This window comes from Triturus cristatus, chromosome 2_2, assembly GCF_964204655.1.
Source record: "Triturus cristatus chromosome 2_2, aTriCri1.1, whole genome shotgun sequence".
Taxonomy (NCBI): Eukaryota; Metazoa; Chordata; class Amphibia; order Caudata; family Salamandridae; genus Triturus; species Triturus cristatus.
In genome coordinates, this window is record NC_140582.1 from 1,143,471,237 (window position 1) to 1,143,488,294 (window position 17,058).

The window sequence follows — 17,058 nt, forward strand, 5'->3', positions numbered from 1 at the left end:
CTTACCAAGATCAATGCACTCGCATATAGTGGTTGCACTTAGGGTCTATGTTATGTGCTCATCTTGTGTGAAGTGAATGTGTCACACTCGATGCCGGTGAAAACACACGTAATGGAAACTAGTGAGAAAAGACACCACGTGACAAAACAACACGAAAAAAACATGTAGTATGCAATGACACGTACTTCTAGTTAGGCAATACTATTGCCTCATGGTTAATAAATGGGTAGAGGGGCTTGTAGTCACACCCTAGAAATGGAGATAAGACACTTATTTAGCCGTTTTTAGGTCTCGTCTGAGCCAGCGCATGCGCTGCTCTGGCGAGACATTTAGTAAGCGGCTTTTCGAAGTGCTACCAAAGCGGCCACCAGCTTGCAGTCACGCGCACAAGCACTCGCCACGCTCCGCCTCTGCAACGCTCCTCCCCCGCCGCGTCTCGCCATAATTGTAAACATATGATATATTTGCTTTCACTTTCGCGCGGCGGGCGCTCGCGCCCGCACCACTATGGAAGCCGGGCTTGTCTTGTGTCTATGATCGCGATCAGTTTCACTTTCACGGGCGGCCGCGCAGCATTTCTACCCTGCTTTTTTCCCTGTATGAATCAGGCCAGAAAACACATTCCACCAAAGCCCTAAAAGATACCTTGTCCCAGGAACACTATTGTTTCCGCTGTACATTTCAAAAGCTTCCTTATCCGATTTGCTAACACCATGGTGCTACAATGTAGAACACAGATTTTTTTTCCATGTATTTTCTATTTTATGTAGCGCGGACATGGGCCGAATGTATCAGAAGCTCTGAGCGCTTTACAACACTAGCAGGATACATGGGTTGCAGCGATTTCCAGTTACACTAATTTAACTCAGACGTTTACATCGAAAGATGCATGCAGGATTTACCTTATGAGACGATTTCCTCTAGTTTAGCCAATGAACAAAACCGGGACGCGCACTGCGCTTCTACTTCTTGTCCAAACAAATGAACGCCACCTTTAGACATTTCTATCTGTTTACTTTGTTTCACTCTTACACTTTTAACACCTATTGCATATGTTTGCTAAAAATAAGAAATACAAAAATATCACGTTTGCCAAGACCAGACCTGTTAGCTTTGCCAATGCTTCCTTTACTCATCTGACAAAGTCAGATATCTTGAGAAAGACCGATTGAATCATATCAGCCACACTTAGCAGTATTAAGCTGTACTTATTACCCGTAGTAATGTTGACGATTTAAGGCTGGCTTTTGGAACCATTAGTTTATATGGCCAATTCAACAAACCACAGGCCACAGAAGCCATGCTCTCAGGGACATGAATGAGGCTATCAGCTACAAGAGGCTCAAGGAGAAACAGCCTGCAATTTGATAACCTGTTTGCAATCCCAAGTGGCCGAGTCATTTGACCCCTTAAAGAAGCAGTTTATGTAATGGAGCGCCCGATGCGTCCTGCGCTGCAGCGGGCGCAGCCGTGATTCTGTTTACACAGATAAGGCTGCGTGAGTTTATCTCTGTAATGTTATGTTTTATTGTTATGAATATCAGGACCGGATTGCCTTCAGTCAAGAACATCTCCACCGCCTGCTTTATGGGACTTCGGTAATGGAAAGGAGGGGGTGGGGTGTGAACGACTCCCCAGTCCAAACGAGAGAGTGCACCGCGCAGAATTAAAGTGGGTGCCAGTCGCGCAGCATGGCAGTTTCCAAATTATATGACCATATCAAAATCAGTGAAATATGATCCGTTTGGGTTGCAATCTCCCGATTGCTATCTGGGATGTGTTTCTCTCCGCGGTTACTTATATAAATTGCCTAGATTTAAAGGGAACGCACCATGGTATAAAAAATGGCCGCTGTGTTGACTGCGGCAAAGCTGCATCCTCGTGCTCCCGCGAGAGCCACGTATGACTTCTGAAAGGCCAACCTAAATCTGCCACATTACCCGGGACACAATGTTTATGACATTTCCTCTCTATTTCTGTAAGGGATTCTGAGAATAGGCTAGTATTCAATGGGGCTGCGGAAACGTGGGCCAAAATTGTCACAGGGTTATGGTCTCAGTCGCACGAGTGTCGGCTATGTTTGTCACCTTTCTGAGAGAAAATGATATGCTAGTTGGTCACCCTCTGATGTTATGAAGGGACCAGGAGCTGGTACTAAATATTAGAATTTTAATAAAAACAATCTCCAGAATTTGTTTTTAAATTGGCAATTATATTTTCGTGCCTATAATCTTTTGGGATTAATTTAGAAGTTTTCAAAGTACTATTAAAGTGGTTTCGAGTTGAATTGGCTCTTGTTTTCATATTTAAAAGGGAGAAGGTACCTATTGTTGCTGACAAAGATTCATTAAAAAGCTTAGTATTGAATGAATTTAGGGCCTCCTCCAAAATACACACAGAGATTAGCCCACTACCTATTTAGTACTCAAAAGGAATTCGTATTAGTAGCGTATTGGATACACAGGACAGACTACACCCCTTTAAGGTGGCAGTCAAGCTAGAAGCAAAGGAGTCATCATTTAAGAAAAACATGTTGGCATTCTCTAAGTTAACAAGCATTAGCATAGTCAATATGTCTCGCTTTTGGGACTTTATATGTGTTTAGCCATGCAACAATGGATGTAGTTGCACCAAGGATATTGTGCTGCATAACTAAATACTTATAAGGTCCCAAAAGCGAGACCTATTGGCTATGCCAATGCTTGTTTGTTCTAATGATTAAAACTGGAGGATGGCAATTCCTCACCAGAGTACAGCAATACCTCCTTCTCTTTGTACTTACTTTGTCAAAGCACGCCTCTCGGTTCGTTACCTACTTCTGTCCCTGGAGACCTCATATTGATGTGTGTGTCTGCCGGGTTTCTATTTGAAGCAGTCGGCATGGGAGCGCCTTGTCATTCTGCTGACCTACTAGACCATGTATTACCAAACAAAATGTCCGCCTCCATTGGGAAAATGGCGCGGCCATCTTAGTAGTATACCGATCTATTACTTTACATTTAAAACTTATTCTAGGCAAACCCGTGGTAAAACAACTGGGGCGCTGTAAGGGCCCCCTGTAAGTTTTTACTCATATACTGTAGACCTTAGCTGTGAGTGTCCTTTTGGGGCATTACTCATGTTGACTCTTGATGTTCTACGACCACCCGGGTTGCGTACTCCGCTTATGTTGTCCAGGGCATTTCTGTTACGCCTCCGATGTACTGTGTACCCTCTGGTTCCCAGAGTCTTAGATACAATGCTTGCCCCTAGGCGGAGGATATAACCAGTCGGGGCTGGATCATCCGTAGCTCAAGAATAAGAATTATGCAGGTTATACCACTACACCGATGGTACTTAGGTGTGTGGTATATAATGAGTAGGGAAGTCAGGGAATGTTAGCTATTGTTAAGGTGTGGGTGTTGTTGAGTATGGGTAACAAATGCGGTTTGAATGTGATATGTAAGTAGAAAGTAAGATTGAAAGAGAGAGTGTTTTTTATTTTCGAATATGGCTGTTTGTTTTATAATATGTTCTATTCAATTTGTGTGGTATCTAAAAATTAAATAATTTTGAACCCCAAAATGTAGAAGTGTTCAAATAAATTCAAATTAAGCTAAAGAGTGCTTTTGGATGCTTTAGAATTTGTTCTAGGCTCTAGAAAAGTAATAGTTTGAGGAACTATGAGTATTGCCATTTTGTTGTGTTTTTGCTATATTAGGCTCAGCCTTACTGATTGGAGCCTGGACCCTGTGTTTGTTTTCTACATAATGTAGGTTGCATGGGCAAGTTATCTACTGTAGTGTTACAATGTGTTAGCTTAAGTAGTTCCCAACTCATCCTGTTATTGAATTACACTTTCTTATTAACGGTGGTAAGGTGGCACATGCTACAATTACCACATGAGTAATGGCCTGTGGGTGGTGTATTAGATACAAAAAGAGGGACAGAGGGGCTTTTTCCACTCACAGGCGAGTAGGAGGTCCAGCATAAACAAAAGCCCCAGATGCAAGAATTCTACTAAAATGAGCTATACTTGGCACTAAACGGCTATCACATAACTTATGTACTATTTACGTGATTTGTAGAACAAAACCAGTTTCACCATTGTTTGGTTCTAGTTATTATCTGAGCCCACACAGTTACTTTTTCGATACATTCTCCGTTCAAATGTGTAACCTTTTCCTGTCCAGTCCTACTTACTGAGGAACTTTCACTCATGCGCAGTCTACCGAGTACTGTTGATGTCTGGGCAGTTATTGAATAGGGTGAGTCATACCAACATGTTTTCTGCTGTTTTTAATTGGATTTCCACAGAGGTGAGTGGTCATGATAGCTCACTGTGGGGATCCACCACCAATTTCTTTTATGAGTTTTAACATGTCCTCTGACGCACCAGCGATCACCACCATTAAGTCTAAATTAGAGCTTTGAGTCAAATTGAAGGCTGTATCTCCAACTGTTATATGCATTACATACCTGTATGTTATTTTTCATAACCTTCCTTCTTTCCTTACAGGTAGCTCATGATCACCACAGGTATTATGGCTAAGAAATACTTAATTTACTACACACTTCAATACCAGTTGCTTTTATATGTAGATAGTTCTTTCCTTGTTATTTTTGGTCCTGATGAATCGCGAGTAATTCCACTCTATGCGAGAAACATGTTGACCCACATTCTTTAGCATAGGACACTCTAGTTCGAGACATTATACTCGGGCGAGTGCCATGTTCACACGTTTTTAATCAGGGTAGGAGGCCCCCAGAATAAAAATTAATTCCTCTCAGGCACTCCTAACCCTGTTTTAAATCACTAAAACACATCTACACTATCCTGGCCCCACACCCGCACTTCACCATACGGCAGTTGGATAGAAGATCTCCGACAAAGTGCCCCTTTTTAAGGGAGTCCGTTGGGTATTGCACTGCCGACCCGACGAGGAGCAGCCCATATGACGAAGCATGACACCTGAAAGGGTGTGTGAGGGCACCATAATCCAACATAAGGATTCCCAACCATGGACACATTGTGTACCTAGTTGGTTCCAGCCTTCTCTTTGACTTTACCGACTCTATTATAGAGGAACGGCATAAACTCTATTTTTTGTAATTCTATGGGTGGTGTACCCAAGACCGACTGATTCCTATCTCTGTTCGTTACTGATTTTTGGCGGGTATGCACCAAAATGTCTTTCAAATTCCTCCCCCTCTTGTGGGAGAACATCGGTTTTGGGATGTTGAGTTTTCCGCTGTTTAGAAAGCGCCAGTGTTTTTTGACTATCTTGGTGACGCGATCAGAGGCAATGTTAAAGATCATGATGCAGATAGGTCTTCTGTCTTTCTCGGTGTCCTGTTTTGGCTGTGTCTCAAGTAGGGCATCCCTGTGGTTATTGGCAGCTCTCTTTTTTGCTTTTGATACCAGACTTGCTGGGTATTTTCTTATTAGGAGTTTATCTGATAGCCTTTTGGCTAGTATTTTGAAGTCTCTGGTCTCAGTGCAATTTCTCCTCAGCCTGAGGAACTGGCCAAAGGAGAGATTCTCCTTTAAATGTCTTGGGTGGAATCTATCGTAAAGGAGTAAAGAGCTTTTTGCGGTGGGTTTTTCGTGTGTCTTTGTCATCAGGAACCCTTCCACTGCATAAATATTGAGGTCCAGGAATACCAACTGAGATCTACTCATGGTGTGAGTGAATCTGACAAAGATGTCTTGAAGATTCAACCAGGCCATAAATTCATCCACTCTGGACTCTTCACCCTCCCAAACCAGCATAATATCATTGATGTACCTTTTCCAAAGTATGATGTTTTGGAGATATGGGTTGGTGTCTGTCAGGATTTTGTGCTTCTCAAGGTGGTGCACGTATACTCCGGCCACACTTGGGGCGAATGTGCTGTCCATACTGGTCCCCTTTTGTTGACAGAACAAGGTGTTCTCAAAACGGAAAAAGTTCTTTGTCAGGGTCCACTTGCAGCACTCCAACACCAGAAGTCTTGGTGTGTGGTAAGTCCAGTTCTCTACATACAGGACCTCTTCAGTGATGTCTACAGTCTGGTGTACAGGCTTTCGACGTCCAACCCTATGAGGATGCTAGTTCCTGGGTTAAACTGCAAGTCTTTAGGAAGAAAAAGTACCGCCTTTGTGTCCTGTAGGTATGTGTTTGTTCCTTGTATCAGAGGACGTAAAAAGGCATCAGCAAATTTTGAAAGGGGTTCCAGTATGGATCCTATGCCGGAAACAATGGGTCATCTGGGCTGGTCCTCCAGTGACTTGTGTATTTTGGATATAGTGTAGAAATAAGGGGTTATCGGGTGGGGGGGGGGTGAAATTGGATTTCAGATGTAGGCCTGTGTCTCCATTTCTGGTGTCTGTTTTTGGCTTGTTATCAAAATGGACCTCTAGTTTGATCTTACGGATAAATAAGTTCAACTCGCAGCTCAGCTTGAATTTGTCCGGGCTCGGTGTGGGGACGAATCCTAAGCCTTTTTCCAGTACTCCCAGTTGGGTGGGTGATAGAGTTTTGCCCGTCAGATTGACCACTAGACTGGGTGGTTGCTGGTTGTAGGGTTGTTCACAGGGTCCATGCTCCTCGTTGTCATCCTTGTGGCTTTTAATGGGTACAACCACTGTACTTGCTATCCTCTTTTCATTCTTCCTCTCTGTGTCCCTTTGCCTCTTTCTAAAAAAGGACTCATTTGTCCTGGGTATTCTGGTTGTTGAGCCGAGTTCCAGTATGTGTAGGGTTGTTGTTAGAACTGTGGTGGGCCATAGAAGAAAGGGGGGGCAGGGAAGGGCGGAGGTCCTTGGAAGGTGGGCCATCCATGTCATTATCCGCCTTGGTTCCTCATCCTTCCACCTTAGTTACGCCTATTCTTGGAGGTCCCCTTCCTGTTGTATCCCGTATCGGAGCTGTCAGAACCGGTGTGTGATCCCTCTGTGTCAGTGTTGTAACCAGGGTTTCTACCTGTCGGGTTGTAGTCATCTCGAGTGTATGGGTAGACTCTCTCATGTGTGAAATTCTTTGAATCCTTCTTGAATTTCTGGTATTTTGTGTCTTTCAATGTTACTTCAAACTCGTTCATGGTTTTATTCAAGTCCTCAAGTCTTTTTTCAGCTCTGAGACTGATTGGAAAGATTTCAGGCGGACCTCAATGGTATGGATCTCATTCCTCATCTCTTGTGAGAGCCGTGCCGCTGTTTTTTATGATCAGTACCAATCAATCTCTGGTGCAATGCCACGAGATCAGGGACCAATCTTTCTTGAATGCCTTGTCCTGTTGGAAGATGAATGGTTTGTTGCGTACAATCAACCCACGGGGTGCAGCATTCACTCTCAGATATTCAGTCATCATGATCCCTTTGATCATGGTTTTGATCTGGTTCCTCTTGAGTTCTGTCAACTCATCCCAGCACTGGCCTGCTTCATTTGTGTCTGTATTGGGTGTCTCAGTGAATGGGGTCATGGATGATAGAATTCTGCTAGTGAAAAAGAGAGAAGAAGAAGACTGGTGTACTGTTTACTCAAGTCCATAGTGCTAGTATAATACTTGAAACTCCCACAAATGTTAAAGGCCGAGGAAGTTGGAGGATAGATACATACCACAAATGTTATGTCCTGTGCTTGCTAGTGCTACTGTGCCACTTGGTGTTGAATTAATTTTGTGTTACTGTTTTGCTAAGAGTATTGGTTTCAATAGTATTTTTTTCTTTCTTGATATAGCTCCTCCTTCCAAAGCAAAACCAACCAGGAAGGATTTGGCAGCCATGTACAAACTAAGGTTTGTTGAGAGATTAAGAAGAATGATAGACATGTTTACTTTGAATGGATGGATGCCTGGATGGTATTCATCATAGATAGCATAGGTGGAGACTGTCACTGGATGAAGAGTCTTAGTTTGAAGAGAATGTAAAAGAAACCGCGCCAGAGCACCAAAGCCGAGGAGAATATAAGTTGTATTTTTAGAATACTCCCCTGACTCACAGTAGTTTGCAAGCACAGCATATATATATTGTGTATGTATGTAGTTATCAAGCGCCTTCCTCCGACTCCGAGGACCACACCCTACCTATGTTAATTTATTTTCGACTGTGACAGTCAGCCTGCCATGGGTGGCCCATCGGCTGGTTACACAATCAATCAAAACAAAGAACCTCATGTTGTCCCATATATAAGCAATGAGCATTGGAACAGATATCATCTGACTTTTTGTAGTAGTCAGGGCAGGGGGAAAGTGAAATTGAGCAGTTGCCCTTGATGTAACAGAGTATGGCCAGTACCACCCGTAATAGAAAAATACCAACTTCCCCACCTGCAGACAGTAGTAAATAAAACTAACCTGAGTCTGCATCATGACTCAAGTATGTTTGTCTTAGGTGCAAGCTGACTGAGCTGGCATGCCGGCTACAACAAGGTTACGTAATTTCGCTAAACAAGAGAGAAGAAGACTGGTGTACTGTTTACTCGAGTCCATAGTGCCAGTATAATACCTGAAACTCCTACAAATGTTAGAGGCCGAGGAAGTGGGAGGATAGATACATACCACAAATGTTATGTCCTGTGCTTGCTAGTGCTACTGTGCCACTAGGTGTTGAATTAATTTTGTGTTACTGTTTTGCTAAGAGTATTGGTTTCAATAGTCTTTTTTTCTTTCTTGATATAGCTCCTCCTTCCAAAGCAAAACCAACCAGGAAGGATTTGGCAGCCATGGCACGGTGCCGGAAGCTGGAGGCCATCTGCAAGGAGTACCGGCAGCTGGTGGTTCTGGCAGAGGAGGAGGCGGCAGCTGCTGCAGCCTCCTCCAATGCCCCGTGCCCCAGCCAGGCCCCTACAGTGGTACGGCACCACGGTCAGGCAGCCACCTGCCGACGTTCAACATCCAGCACTGCTGCCACCCCCGTGGATGCAACTGCAGGGCATATGCGCGCCGCATGGTCCTCCGGAGTGCACGTCTAGAGGAGCAGGTAGAGGAGCTACAGAGGAGGATCAAGGTACTGGAGAAGGACAACATCAGAAGAGCCCGCCGACAACATTAAGAGTTTAAGACCCTGTTAGATTGCCCCTTTTTTAATCCTTTTTTTGAAGGGTGGGAATTGGGCGTTGAGGTTTATGCACATTTTGGACATTGGTTGGACTTTCTCATTTTGGACATTGTTTGGGGTTAGGGAGAGGGGTGGGTTGGGTGTTGTGAGATTTTTTTACATAAGTTTATTTTTGTTAGGGTATTAGATTATATTTATACTTAAACATAGCATACGTTGTTAATGTTTTGTTGGGGGGGTTACTGTTTTATGTCACATGGTTTCCTTGCTGCTGCAGGGCCGCAGCCAGTGTTTGATTTAAATATTCTGCCGAATTTGTAGCACACAAACAGATAGATGCGGTACCCCTCACTGAGTGACTTGTCCTACTGGTACTGTCAGTCCCTCCTCCTAGTCCATTATTATACCTCCCCCAAACTTCTTATCTTACCTGTGATTGATTTTAAGTTAGGCATAGCGATGGCTGCATGGCGATGATGATTTTGTTTCCCAAGAGAATGGAGATGCTATGGTTGTGGTGGTAGTAGTAGACACTGGCAGTAGCATTTGCAAAAAAAGAAAATGAGGCAGTCAGTCGCCTGAGACTCTGGGAGTAGTAGAACAAAGTAAATTAAACATAATGGTGGCGGGGATAGAATAGTACAACAAGTTACAAACTGTAGTTGTGTCGAGACACTCGACTAGGCCTACACTTGACACAAGCGTAACCTTTAGTGCTGTGTGTAGTAGGATGACAAATCCAATCGATGCCGGCAATTAATGACGATGGATTAGGTTCCTTTGGTAAAAGAATTACCTCGTAAATCAATGCACCGCTGTCAGTCATACCACTAAACTCAACTCCACCACTACACAGACATGTAGGTCTGCTGTGGTTGTTGTTGACTTGTTTACCTTTTATGCCACTCATGAAACGCCCTGACTTATTCCATCAATCATCTCCGATCCTACTGAGTGACTGCAAAGATATTATGTCACTGTAGTCATCATCATGGTGTTGTCCAACTCAGGGGCCGATTCTGATCCGGGTCGGAAGGGCACTGAACGCGATCCGGCCGGAAAAACTACGAGCCGTACGCGTGTTTTCCGCCTGACTCATACAGCTGTACGAGCGAGCCAATACGATGCGAGCTACATGAAATTCACCGACCGAGTCGTTTACGGGTCCGAACCGCTCCGTACGTCTCGGTCGTAAGCTAACCGTGGTGTGCAATGGATGCAATTCATGACCGAGCCAGTACGATGCACGCTTCGGACAGCCTGTGCGAGCCGGAGTGTCCGGCTCGCAAAAGCTCTCGGAGTCGGACTTCGGGGGTCTGCGTCGGACCCCCCGACACCCACAGCCGTACGTCTCGCACACAGGGGAGACCCATGGGTCTCCCCCACACAGACATGTACGGCACGGATGGCACCGCCGCATACCCACTGTAGGGGGCGCACTTGTTCGAGACGTACCCATTTAGTCAATGGGAGCCCATGTACGCGTCGTACGACCGGGTCCCATTGACTTCTATGGGAGTCTGACCGAACCGAGTCCGACAGCATACGTGCGCATCGTACTCGCACGGTCGGACTGTAAGAGTCCGGCTCGGTCGGAAAACACTCCGGATCCGACTCGGTCGGAGTGCTTTCCGACCCGGATCGGAATCGGCCCCTCAGTGTGCAGTGTACAGATTGAGTCCCCTTTCCATATCCAAAATGCAATGGATCGGCCTGCAGTAGAAGTACAAATTTGTTATTAAAAAACAAGAAGGGAAACATTGCCTTGGGTTACTTTTAGTGTGTAGATTAGATAATAGTACACAATGAATTAACTTCATGAACAACAAACAACGAAAACACAAATCACTCAGTCAGCATCCAATGCATGGCATCATTCAATACCTGTTCCTTCACATCTTCAGTTAATGGGCAGTCTCTCTCGGCTCGGAAAGGATGATAGCTATAGTAGTTATCATCATGTTCCACTTCTTTTGGAGGGACTCAACGAGGCAAGATTTTCTTTTTTCTTCTATTATGCTACATCCAATCATCAACTGGCTTGAGGGCAATGGATTTAGGGCGATTCAGGAGTTTTGAGAAGTAGGACTCGGAGGAGTGGACTGAAATACAGACAGCTGAAACTCATATATGGCAATAAAAAGACTAGAAGACGGTGGTGATGGATTTGATGTGATTCGAAGTTTCGAACCAGAAAGACAGACACACAAATAAGAGTAAATAAGGGAGGAAGACAGTAAGAAGTGCAAGCCTAGTTGTCAGGGAAGTATAGCTCGTCCTCAAACTCTGGGGGTTCAACCAGAAGTAGGTAATCATCATCTAACACACTACTTCCATCACCTGAGCCGCTGTCCTCATCTTCCTGCGTTGATTCATGTATTATGTAATTCGGTGGTATAAAGTGCTATTTCCCTCTGTTGGGTCATCCAGATAGGCCTGGACCATCCGCTCAATGTTCAGGGGTGCTACACTTTGTTCAGCCTCTTTTGTCTTTGCATCAGCACTGGACCTAGCAAGTCCTTGCTGTAAATACCAATCCTTTGCCGTTTTTACTGGGGCTGATGATCCGGTTCTTGCTGTTGTTGATAGTGTTGGTGACAGCTCTGAGCCAAACGCACTACCCACAGGCTCTGAAGTTGAACTTGACGCCGGATGCGCTGCTGCAGTACTTGTTGTGGGTTTGAGTAGCGGGCCTTTAATTACCAGCCGTTCATTTTCCAATTTACTGGCTGCCTCAGCTATCCAAGGTTTGTACCGGGCAACATCCACTTCTGAAAAGGGAAGTAATGTCTTACTGTTCAGTGATGATTTGTACCGTGGATCCAGAATTGTGCCACAAATGCAATGTTCTTGTGACAGAATCTTAGTTTGCACCCTTGTATTGTCAACTAAGCGACGGGATAAGCTCTCCACCAACTCTTGAGACACCTCCTTCAGCTGTTGTTCTAGCATGTGCAACAATGGGATAACTAGGCCCATAGTGCAGTCCTCCTTGCTGACGTCACGTGTTAAGACCTGGAAAGGAACAAGCATCTCTGTCAGGCATTTAACTAGGCACCATTGGTCCATCTGAAGGGTCATGCCTTTCACAGTAGCATCCCCTCTTTGCATGACATATTCATTGATTGGTTTCTACTGCTCAAACAGACGGTCAAGCATGTAATAAGTTGAGTTCCAAGGTGTTGCCACCTCCTGGATGAGTGCTTTGACTTGCATTCTATAGTCAAGTTTAATGATCCTCAGCTGCTTCCGGGCTTTAAAAGAATGACTGAAATGAGGGCATATTCTTCGGCAGGTGGTCAGTAAGTTGCTGACTATGGCTTCTTTTGTCAGAAAGTCTTGAACTATAATGTTAATGCAGTGCGCCAAACATGGGATCCTCAAATAGGCACCATCCTCCATGGCCTTAAGTACATTACTACCATTATCCGTGGCAACAAAACCAATGTTAAGCCCTCTTGGGCGCAGCCATTCAAAGACCTTGCTATTAAACTCTTCCAAAATGTTTGCAGCAGTATGAGATTTCTCCATGGCGAACATGGCTACAGTTGCATGTTTCCGAGTAGCATTAAAAATATCAGCTGTGTCAACAGCACCTACTTCAGATAGCTTTTCTTTAACCCCCACAAAAGAGACCCAGTGTGCAGTAATGCACATGTAATCAGTGGCTTGGCAACTGATCCGCATGTCTGTTGTCAGATGGATATTGTGAACAGCACTCTGCTGCAAAGTTTGTCCAAGCAATTCCAGCACATCGTGATGTAGTGCTGGAACATCAACTCTGGCAAAATAGGACTGGCTGGGAGCCTTCCATTTAGGGCAGATTGCTGCCACAAATTCAAGGAAACCCACCCCTTCCACAAATGAAAAAAGGAGAAGGTCCAGCGCTAACATTTTAGCCAGCTTCGCATTGTACAACCGTGCAGTTGAGTGGTTGCGTTGGTACTGCCCCTCCGACCTAAGCATGCTGTCAATGGTAGGCTGGATTATTTTCCTTTGTGGTGCAGCTGTCTTCTTGAACCCAGTTAGGCTCAACTACACACTGCTTTTCATTGCAGTACTCGGTTGCCTTGGTGTCTCAGTGTGACTCTGACTCTGACTCTTCTTACTACGGTACCACTGAGATGTTGCTGAGGATGTGAGCGGTACCACTACACTGCTGGGGACAGAGCTAGAAATGTCTCCCTCTTTTTGACCTTCCACTGCAATCATATCTTTTTCTACTTCTTCATCCCCACCAACATCAATGGGTGCAGTTTTGTTGTAAGCGAAGTAGGTGAGCCTCCCACTGGATGATGTGGTGTTTTTTTAGATGACTTGTTCGGCCTCCGGTATCATAGTATGTAGCAAGCTTACCCCGCCTAACAACGTGTCGACAAAATGAGCATATAGCAATGTTCTCCTCCTTACTGCAAACCGAAAAGAAGTCCCAAACTGGGGAGGAGAACTTTCTGGCGCTGCTGGAGGTGCCACTTTCAATACCAGATGAACTGGAGGGTGAGCCTAGAATTTGACTCTGTGCAGTTACAGTACCACTACCTACTGAGGTGGTGGTTTAGCTGGATGTAGGGCCCTGCCGGGCCTTTGCAAATGCAAATATGGAAGCTGGAGGTCATGTTGGTGTTACCTGTGTTGGTGGTATCCGTGCTACATCCCTCGCAGCGATTTTGGATAGGGTAATTATGTTGGTCTCCATCTCCTCTGGGCCGGGAGTGATGTTCATGATGACTGGCTCATCATCATCATCCCCCTCTTCTACATCTACCTCCATAACTCTAAGGCTTTCTGGAACCTTCCTTTTCACTAGCCTTGTCTTGTGGCGTGCATCACTCTCAGACTGAGCTGGTGGCTTCCAAGTGGCATCTCGATCATCAGAAGCGGGGCTTGAAGAAGAAGTTGATGGACTAACCCTCCTTTTCCTTGCTGGGGATCTGGGAGACAATGGATCTTCTAAAACAGTGGCTTGCTCCTCTTTGTCTGCAAAAAGCTCGATTTCCTGAACGGCCCCTACTTCAGGAGGAACAACTACTATTGTGGGCTGTTGTTGCGGCTGTTGTTGCAGCTGTTGTTGCGGCTGTTGCTGCGGCTGTTCGTGCGACTGTTCTTGCAGCTGCGGCTATTCTTGCGACTGCGGATGTTCTTGCGGCTGCGGCTGTTCTTGCAGCTGCTGCGGCTGTTGCTGCCGCTGTTGTTGCCCACTTAGCTGCTGAGTTTTAGCCTGCGCTGATTGGGTACTACTTTACGATAATGACATTTCAACATCACTGATCGTTAGTAGACTGGCTACCTCTGCGACACTCATGGGCTTGGGCCTAGGTAGGTGGGGCTGGCCCGCTGATGCGTAGGTGCTGCTCCCAGCTTGGTACCCGGACAACGCTGCTGCAGGCGTAATTTTTTGTTTTCCAAAAACATCTGGGGTGGCACACCAGTCTTGGTAAGGGCCACTTCCTTCTTCTGTTCCTTCTTCTCACTGACAACTTTCTTGGTACTGGAGGACCTGTTACCTTTCTTTGGGGCCATCTTCAGATGTCAGCAGGACGCAGGTGCACAAGTTGCAGAGATGTCTGTGGTCACATGTGGACGTGACGCGCAGCAGGACTTCTGTATGGCAGTACAACGGGTGATGATGACACCTCCTCCTCTGTCTTTTTGCGCACCTAAAAGCAAAGAAGCCAGGAGAAGAACATCAGTGAAATGTTGTATTTGTTGTTGTGGTTCAATTACTACTAGTACAAACAAACAAATAAAATATATAACTTAGTGTAGCCATTTGTGAGACTTTGTCAACAAGGGCTTTCATGGTATACTGTGTACACTCTCAGTAAGGATAGGAACGAAGAAGAACAACAACAAAAATACAAATGTAATGGAAGTGGACCATGTTTGGCATTACATTATTTGCTCATCACATCATTCAGGGAGCTGCAGCTGGCAAAGGGGATGGATGGAAGCAGTAAGCCAAGAGGAAAACCATGCAGGACTATATGGCAAAAGCAGCAAACTTATAACTCCCACCAGAAATGGCCACCAGCCACATGGACACTCACGAATCACAAGCAACAAGCAGGAGGCCTGGAAAACAATGAACTGAAACAGGTCTATAATAGCCAGGCAAAGGATGCATGCTAAACCACACTGCTTTGCCTTTAATGCAAGGAAATGCAAAAATGAACATCCACAGGGCTAAACAAGGTCTGCAAGGTACGCAACACACCACACACCCACACCCACACACACACAACAAAGGCATTTATTTAAAACACACCCAAAAACTGAAATACCCCCAAAAATACACATTTTGCAATTCAATCCAATGCCAATCATGCCCAAAATGATGTTTTAAATCAACAGAACACACAGAAACAGTTGTTTCATGCACCTGTGACTACCTCTGAGCCTACTGGATGAAAGGCTTGTTGGCAGACTAGGCCAGAAGCTTGCAGGCCTATGGCAAAAGCACACTACCGGGCTTCAGATTGGCCACCAGCCACATGGCCAGGCCCACAACTACAAGAAACTGAAGACAGACAATGCAGGCCTATGGCAAAAAGCACACTGCCTGGCTTCAAAATGGGTGCCAGCCTCATGGCCAGGCCAACAATAAGAAGAAGCCTAGGCCACAAAGGAAACACATGCAGGCCTATATGGCAAAAGCAGCACACTTACAATTACCACTAGAAATGGCCACCAGCCACATGGACACTCACAAATCACAAGCAACAAGCAGGAGGCCTGGAAAACAATGTACTGAAAAAGGCGTTTAATAGCCAGGCAAAGGATGCATGCTAAACCACACTGCTTTGCCGTTAATGCAATAAAATGCAAAAACGAAAATCCACAGGGCTAAACAAGGTCTGCAAGGTACACAACACACCACACACAACAAAGGCATTTTTTTAACACACACCCAAAAACTGAAATACCCCCAAAAATACACATTTTGCAATTCAATCCAATGCCATCCATGCCCTAAATGAAGTTTGAAATAAATTCATTACACAGCAAAGGGACAGTTGTTTCATCATGCACCCACCCATGACTAACTCTGGGCCTACTGGCTACCCACAACAAGTTTTTCACAAACATGATGAAAAGTACCAAAATTGTAGTTGCAGCAGCTGCAATGCCCCTATCAAACAACCAACACCAACTTACTTGTAAAATCTCAAATCCAAAAGTCCTTAAATACAATGATAATGATGCAGCAGACACAAAGAGTGATCCTTCCAGCTCAAAATCCAAAGAGGCCTGCTGGACAGGAACAGGAAGTTGGAGACTCTGTGGCACTTCCTCCCTCTCCTAAAAAAAAGATTTTTAAAAAGAGGACTCTTTGCACAAAAAAGGACACCCAAATGTCAATCTGAGGAGTTGTTTTCATCCAAATCATCATTTTATAGAAGGTCTTATGCTGTTCGAGATATTATTCTTCTCCAGATTGAAATTTTTGCGTGTTCGGGATCGCAAGCTTTACCAAACTTCTGCCGGATGTCCGATGGCACGTCCGAATGATGTGTTCGTGATCGCACGCTCTCTCGCGCGGGGCCCGATGGCACGGCGAATGACATGTTCACGATCGCACACTCTTACGCTGTCCGATGGCGCGGCGAATGAGGTGTTCGCGATCACACACTCTCGCGGGATCTCGCGGCTGGCTACCAAAATCTCTTGGCGCACGCAATTGGATAAGAAAATTCGTCGGCGAACGCAGGGATCCTGGTAAGTCGCTACCATGCGCACGATAACGCGTTTTTAAAGCGCTAACAAGAAAATAATTCTGCTACGCCACGGATCGCGGAATTTTTGGCAATTGCGCGGTCTCCGCGGAAAGCGAAATTGCCTAAATTCCGCAAATTCCGCAGGCGGAGCGGAATTTACCGCCCAGGCCTACACAACATAAAACCCTAAGTGCACCCACTATATACGGGTGCATTGATCTACGTAAGGAGTTGCATGTATTTACAAGCTTATATGGACTGCCAGCGTGTCCGGCGGGCAGCAGTTGTTTTTAATGTATCTCTTTGCTTCTACTTTTACAGATA